Below are 6,772 nucleotides of genomic sequence, written 5' to 3' on the forward strand. Positions count from 1 at the left end.
CAATACATCTCCTGATTTCCTGACTGCTGGTACCAAGGGTGTTTGTTGATTTAAGGAAGATGAAATCATTGACACCTTCAATCTTTTCTCCATCTACCATAATGCTGACTTTTGATCCTATAGTCAGAACCTTTCTTTTCTTGATGTTGAGATGTAATCTAGACTTAATTTTCTGCAGCAAGAGTTTCATAACTTTCTCACTTTTAGATGGTAAAATCGTGTTATGTGCATAACGCAGGTTGTTGATGGGTCTTCTTCAAATCCTGATGCCACACTCCTCTTCATAGAGTACAGCTTCTCAAGTTATTTTCTCAGCAGAGAGATAGACTAGGTATGCAGAAAGGATACAAAGGATAATAAAGATGGAGATAACCCTGATGCACACCATTTCAGACATTAAAACATACAGTGTTCCCTTTCTCCATTCGGACAGTAGCTTCTTGGTTTAGGTATAGATTTCGTACAAGCACAATTAAGCGTTTTGGGATTCCCATTCTTCTAAATGTTAGCCCGAATTTATTATCATCCATATATTCAAATGCTTTTGAATAGTTAATAAAACACAAATAGACATTCTTTTGGTATTCTCTGCTTTCAGCCAGAATCCGTCTGACATCAGCAATGATATCCATAGTGCTGTGGCCTCTGAACCTCTAGCATCCAGGCATAGAGATCTTCAGGCATCAAGCAGGACAGCTGTGGCCCTACAAGTAGGTCCTGAACATCATAGCAGAGGTCTGTGTGCTCAGAGGAGGCCTCCCCAGGGATCCCTAGTCACATATAAAAGAATACCTGCTGTATGATTCCATTTACATGGACTTCTAGATACAGGCCATGGTCTTTCCTATCACTTGTTATGCATCAGAGAGTTGGACAAAGACTAGGGAGGACAGAAGGAGAATTGATGCCTTTGAGCTGTGGTGCTGGAGAAGAGTATTGAGGGTACCATGGACTGCTAGGAAAACAAACAGATTCATCCTGGAGAGGGTGAAACCAGGTGGCTCCTTGGAGGCAAGGATTCTGAGGCTCCATCTAACATACTTTGGACATGTTGTGAGGAGAGACCGGTCCTTAGAGAGGGACATCATGCTTGGGAGGGTTGATTCAGAGACTGGGGTAATCGGGATGGGAGTGTCAGAGACAGTGCGATTGGCACAGGACAGAGCAGAGTTTAGGGCTGTTGTACATAGGGTCGCTATGAGTCGCAAGTGACTCGACAGCACATAACAACAACAACATATACAAACACCAATGTAGAAAGATCACCAGCACCACCACCATTACTGTAGTATTAACTCTGACACATGAGAATCCCATGTGCGTTAGAGGAGCATTGCTTTTCAATGACTGATTTTTGAGGCCTTTCTACTGAGTTGAATCCAATTTGACTCAACCCTCCAAATCTTGGTTTGCAGCCAAGTGCATACGTAAATTGTTTGCACCACCCAGGGCATGTGTATAAGGTCAGGGCTGTGTAATGAGCGATTTGAGTGATTTGAGTATTGAGAGGAATGATTAGTTATCCTTACAAGGATTTAATAAAGGCTTCTCAGAGAAAATTACATCTAAGTTGGCCTTTGAAGACTGAATAAATATTAACCAGGCAGACAAAGTCGGGAATGCATTTAAGGCAAAGGAAGTATTTTTTTCTAAGCCCAGGAGCTGGAACAACTTTTTGTGTGGCTGAAAAGGGACTTGCTGCATAGAGAGAGCTCACCCATCTAGTGCCCACCACCTCCCCACTGCTATTGCATTGATGCTCACTCACAGAGACCCCAAAGAACAGAGTAGAACTGCCTCACAGGGTTCCCAAGGCTGTAGATATTTACAGGAACAGATTACCACAACTTCCTTTTGTAGAGCAGCTGGTAGACTGGCACCAACCTTATAGTTGGAAGCTGAGAGCTTTAAACATTGCAGCATCCATGTTCCCAGAGGAGGCTTGGAGATTCACAGTGACCTTGTGAACCACAGATCAAGGTCTTGCCCTAGCCTGTGCCATTCTCATGATCTCCACCTTGCTTCAGCTCATTGTTGCAGTCACCCTTTCAATCCGTCTCGTTGATGATCTTCTCTTTAGCTGAACTTCTACTCTCCTCAGGGTGATGTCTTTTTTCAAAGACAGGTGCCAGCCTACAGCATGTCCAGAGTGTGAGATGAAGTTGCACCGCTGCCTTTGCCTCCAAGGAGCACCCTAGTTACACATTCTCCACAACAGATTTGTTTGTCCTTTTGGCAGTCAGGACTCTTCCCCACCAGTGTCACCTATATTGGACTCTTGCTAACACTAGCTCCTCTAAGAGCCCACTGCTTGCTGAGGGACTAAGATACAGTCACATTTTACAACACAAACATTTTGAAAAATCCACGTTGTGTGGGACTTTGGGAGTTAATTCAGTGGTTCTCAAGCTCTTTTGTATTTTAGACCTTTTTGAGAGTCTGATGAGAAGGATATTTATACTGAATTTTAGATGCATTTTCAGGAAATCGATAAATCTGAACCTTTCCTCTGGTCCTCAGATTAAGAAATCTTGCTTTAAATTGTTATAATCTATACCTTAGTGAGAAAGTTCAGTAAGCTAGGATGATGATGAGGGCAGTAGGTTTCTGGGAGGAGGCAAGGTCAAGAAACAAGCAGGGTGTTCCTTTGTGGAAAGAAAAGGTACAGCTCAAGGGGCAGTGTGACCCAGGAGACCTTTATGTGAACTTAGTAAATTGGCTGGGGATCCTGGACTGACTGGTCAGAAAGGATGAGGCCTGAGTGGTCCTGCCCTTTTTTCAAAAGGCCACACACCTAGGGAGCTCTTGTTGTGTCTGAAAGAGTGTCTGGGAGGTTTTCCATACAAGATGCCTTGTTTGTTGTTATATGGACAAAGCTTCTTTCCTTTTTCAAAAACGCTAATGAAAAGCATGTTGTTTGTTGTTAGGTGTTACTGAGTGGTCCAACATACAACCAAACACAGCCCTGTCTGAGGCTGCGCCCTCCTCACACCTGCTGCTGGCCTTGAACTCACTGCTGTAGCCCCTGTCAATCTACCTCACTAACAGTGCAGCTTCAGGGAAGAAAGAAAAAAAGATTTAAATGCAACTGTCAAATATCTTAATTGTGAGTGTGATTTAGCAGATTTTGAATACCCGCTTTCCCCTTCCTCTAAACTTAAAAAGAAAAAAATGTGGTCAATATAAGTAGAACAAAACATTTTCCAGTTCTACAGTTTTCACATGTACAATTCAATGACACAGATTATACTGTTGTACAACCATTAGCGCTGTGCTTTTCCAAACTATTCACTACCATTAACAAAAGTGCTAAGTGATGACTCTCTGCTTTCCCCCCTTTTGATCTCTCCCATGATAGCCACTAACTTTTTGTTTCTATGCATTTATCCAGTCTAGATATAAACAGCAACATATGTTGTTTGTCCTCTTGTGATTGACTAATTTCACTTGTGTTGTTTGGTGGTGTTGAGTTGAGTAGGACTTCTAGCAGCCCTACAAACAACAGATATAAACCCTGTCCTATCCTGTGCCATCCTCACAATCCCTGACACACTTGAGCTGCAGTCACTGTATCAATCTACTTGGTTGAGGGTCTCCCTCTCCTTTGCTGTCTTTTCACCTTTCTAAGCAAGATGTCCCTCTCCAAGGAATAACCTCTCCTGGCAACATGCCCAAAGTATGTGAGTCAAAGCCTCCAAGGAGTACTCTGGTTGCATCTTCTCCAAGACATTTATCTCTTCTTTTGGCAACCCATGGGATGTTCTTTACTCTTCTCCAACACCACAGTTCAAAGGCATCAATTCTTCTTTTGTCATCCTATTCATGTCCAGCTCTCAGATACATACCAAGAGACTGAAAATAACATGGCCTGAATCATGCGTACTTTAGTCTTCAAACTATATCTTTGTTCCTTAATAATTTGGAGAGGTTTCTGACTACAAACTTTCCCAGTGCAATATGTCTCCTAATCTCCTGACTGCTGGTACCAAGTGGATCCAGGTAAGGTGAAGTCATTGACAGTTCAATCTTATCTCCACCTATCATGATGTTGCCTCTTGGTCCAGTGGGGTGAATTGGTTTTCTTGATTTTGAAATGCAATCCATATCGAAGGCTGTAGTGTTTGATCTTCTGTAGCAAGCACTTCACATCCTTCTGATCTTCAGCAAGCAAATTCCTGTTATCTGCATAATGAGGGTAAATTGATGAGTCTTTCTTCAATCCTGATGGCACATTCTTCTTCATAAAGACCAGCTTCTCAAACAATTTGCACAGCATACAGAATGGAAAGATATGGAGAAAGGTTATAACTCTGATTCACACGTCTTTTAATTTTAAATCATGTTGGGTTCCCTTGCTGTGTTTTCACAATGGCCTCAATACCAAGTAAAATAGCAGAATAGCTATTCTATTTCACTTAGTATTATGTTTTTCAAGTTCAGTTATAGTATAACATGATTGGAATGTCTCTCTATGGCGGAGTAATATTTTATAGTATGTGTGGACCACCTTCTGTTTATCCATTCATCTAGGACTGTTCTCAGCAAGAACGCAAGTTAGTGATGCTGTTGCTCTTACTTGTTGCCATTGAACAGATTCTGACTTGTGGTGCCCCCATGTGTGCAGGGTCACACTACTCCAGAGGGTTTTCAAGGTTGTGATCGTCAAGAAGCAGAACAGCAGCTATTCACATGAAGAAATATACACTTCACCAAAGAAGACATTCAGATGGCCATGAAGAACACATGAAAAAATGCTTAAAATCCCTCATTTTAAGAGAGATGCAAATAAAAACAACTATGAAATATCATCTCATCCCAGTAAGAATAGCAAAATTTAACAGAACAGCGAGCAACATATGCTGGCGAGGTTGCAGAGAAACTGGAACCCTTATTCACTGTTGGTGGGAGTGTAAAATGGTGCAACCACTTTGGAAGGCTGTATGGTGCTTTCTCAAAAGGTTGCAAATAGAAATACCATTTGAGCCAGCAATTCCACTTCTGGGAATTTACCCTAAAGAAACCATAACCGCTACCCAAGCAGATATATGCACACCCATGTTTATTCCGACTTTGTTCACAATAGCAAAGAGCTGGAAACAACCCAAGTGCCCATCAACAAACAAATGGATAGAGAAGCTGTGGTGTATTAACACAATGCAATACTATGCAGCACTGAAAAACAAGAAACTCATGAAATATTATGCTAAGTTGATGACCCTAGAGGACATTATTCTGAGTGAAATATCTCAATCACAAAAGGACAAATATTGCATAGGGCCACTATTGTAAAACAGGACTGACATCGAGGTTGAGGGAAGACAGAGAAAAAGGGGAGGAATGATGCCTTACAACAGATGAGGAAAGTAACTGTTTAAAAGGGATATATCATTACATGTATGATTAGGTATTATTGTCATGTCAAGAGTCCAGAATGAAGGCTGCACAGTGCAGTGGACTTGGGGGGGAAATGGCATAGCAATGCAGAGTCTTTCTTTTACTTATCAAGGAGAAAAGTGAATGGAGGGGCCAGGGAGAAAGTGCAACAATTAATGACTGGAAATTCTAAATCTCTGTAAACTTTTATTAAAATTAATTTTTTTTAAAAAAAAGTAAAATAACACAACTGCAAGGCAGATCAGCGGCTGCCTGGAGAAGAGGGAGGATTTAGGAGAAGGGAGGGCATGAGTACCAAGAAGCAACTGGGGACTTTTGGGAGTTAGGGGTCGTCTCTTTATCTTACTTGTTGTGATGGTTTCACAAGTATATAGCTTTGGCAGAGCATATGAGAAAATGTGTACTTTTGGTGGTTGTTTCCAGGGCAGTGTAAGTAGAAGGACTTAGAATAGCTCACCAAGAAAGAGAGCGAAGGTGATCCAGGTCCACAGGGTCTACATCTCAGGAGAGGGAATGCAGACGCCCTCCAAGGAATGTCCAGGTCTCCGGAGAGAGAGCGAAAGAGGAGCCTCTCTCCATCACCACACTGAAGACAATCCAGATCTCCAAGACGACATAGATCTGCATCCCCTTCCCCATCTCCATTAAAAGAAAGATGAGGAAAAGAAAGAAACAAAAGAAACAAAGAGCAAAGAACGGCAGATTACAGAGGAGAACTTGAGGGCAAAACAGAGGAAGAAATTGAAACGATGAAGTTGAAATGAAAATGAAATTGAAATGATGAATGGGGTATGCCTCCTTTGACTCCACAAAACAGAAGAAGGTGGATAACTCTGTAAATGCCTGTGGCATAAATGTATCGCAGAAGAGGAAGCACAGGAGGAGGTAGATTCAACAGACCTTTGGACTTCATCTCATGAGAATTGAAGTTTTGAATAATGATTTCTTTTTCCTCTCATCGTGGTAAAAAAAATGGATTTTGCATTTTTTATTTGATGTGCATAAAACCAGGATCTCAGTTCTCACTCCTTAGAAAATAAAAATAACTTTTTTTATAAATTGTATAGTCAAGAAAGATTAAACACAGGTTGGGATAGGAAAAAGGAATTAATCAATATCAGAATTATAGGGAGGAATTGGTAAGAGTGTGATTACATAATGGGTATTTTCATTAATGATATATTGGGAAAATGTCTATGCGTGATTGACTTGAAATACAATGTGTTTTATAAACTTTCACTCAAATTTCAGAAAAGAATTAAACAAACAAAAAAAGAAAGGTTAAATATTACTTTTTTTGCCCTTATTCCTATGGAAGCTATGTATATTTTCTTCTAGAATGCTTGTTAAGCTTTTTTTTTTTTGGGGGGGGGGCAAA

The 6,772-nt window shown here is 40.9% G+C and overlaps 1 pseudogene; it reads left to right on the forward strand.

The window, feature by feature from the left end:
- Positions 1-2,140: 2,140 nt before the first annotated feature.
- LOC102844364 lies at positions 2,141-6,314 on the forward strand (annotated as a pseudogene).
- Positions 6,315-6,772: the final 458 nt, after the last annotated feature.

Source organism: Elephantulus edwardii, unplaced genomic scaffold (genome assembly GCF_000299155.1).
Source record: "Elephantulus edwardii isolate Elephantulus edwardi_28Jun2011 unplaced genomic scaffold, EleEdw1.0 scaffold00096, whole genome shotgun sequence".
Lineage (NCBI taxonomy): Eukaryota > Metazoa > Chordata > Mammalia > Macroscelidea > Macroscelididae > Elephantulus > Elephantulus edwardii.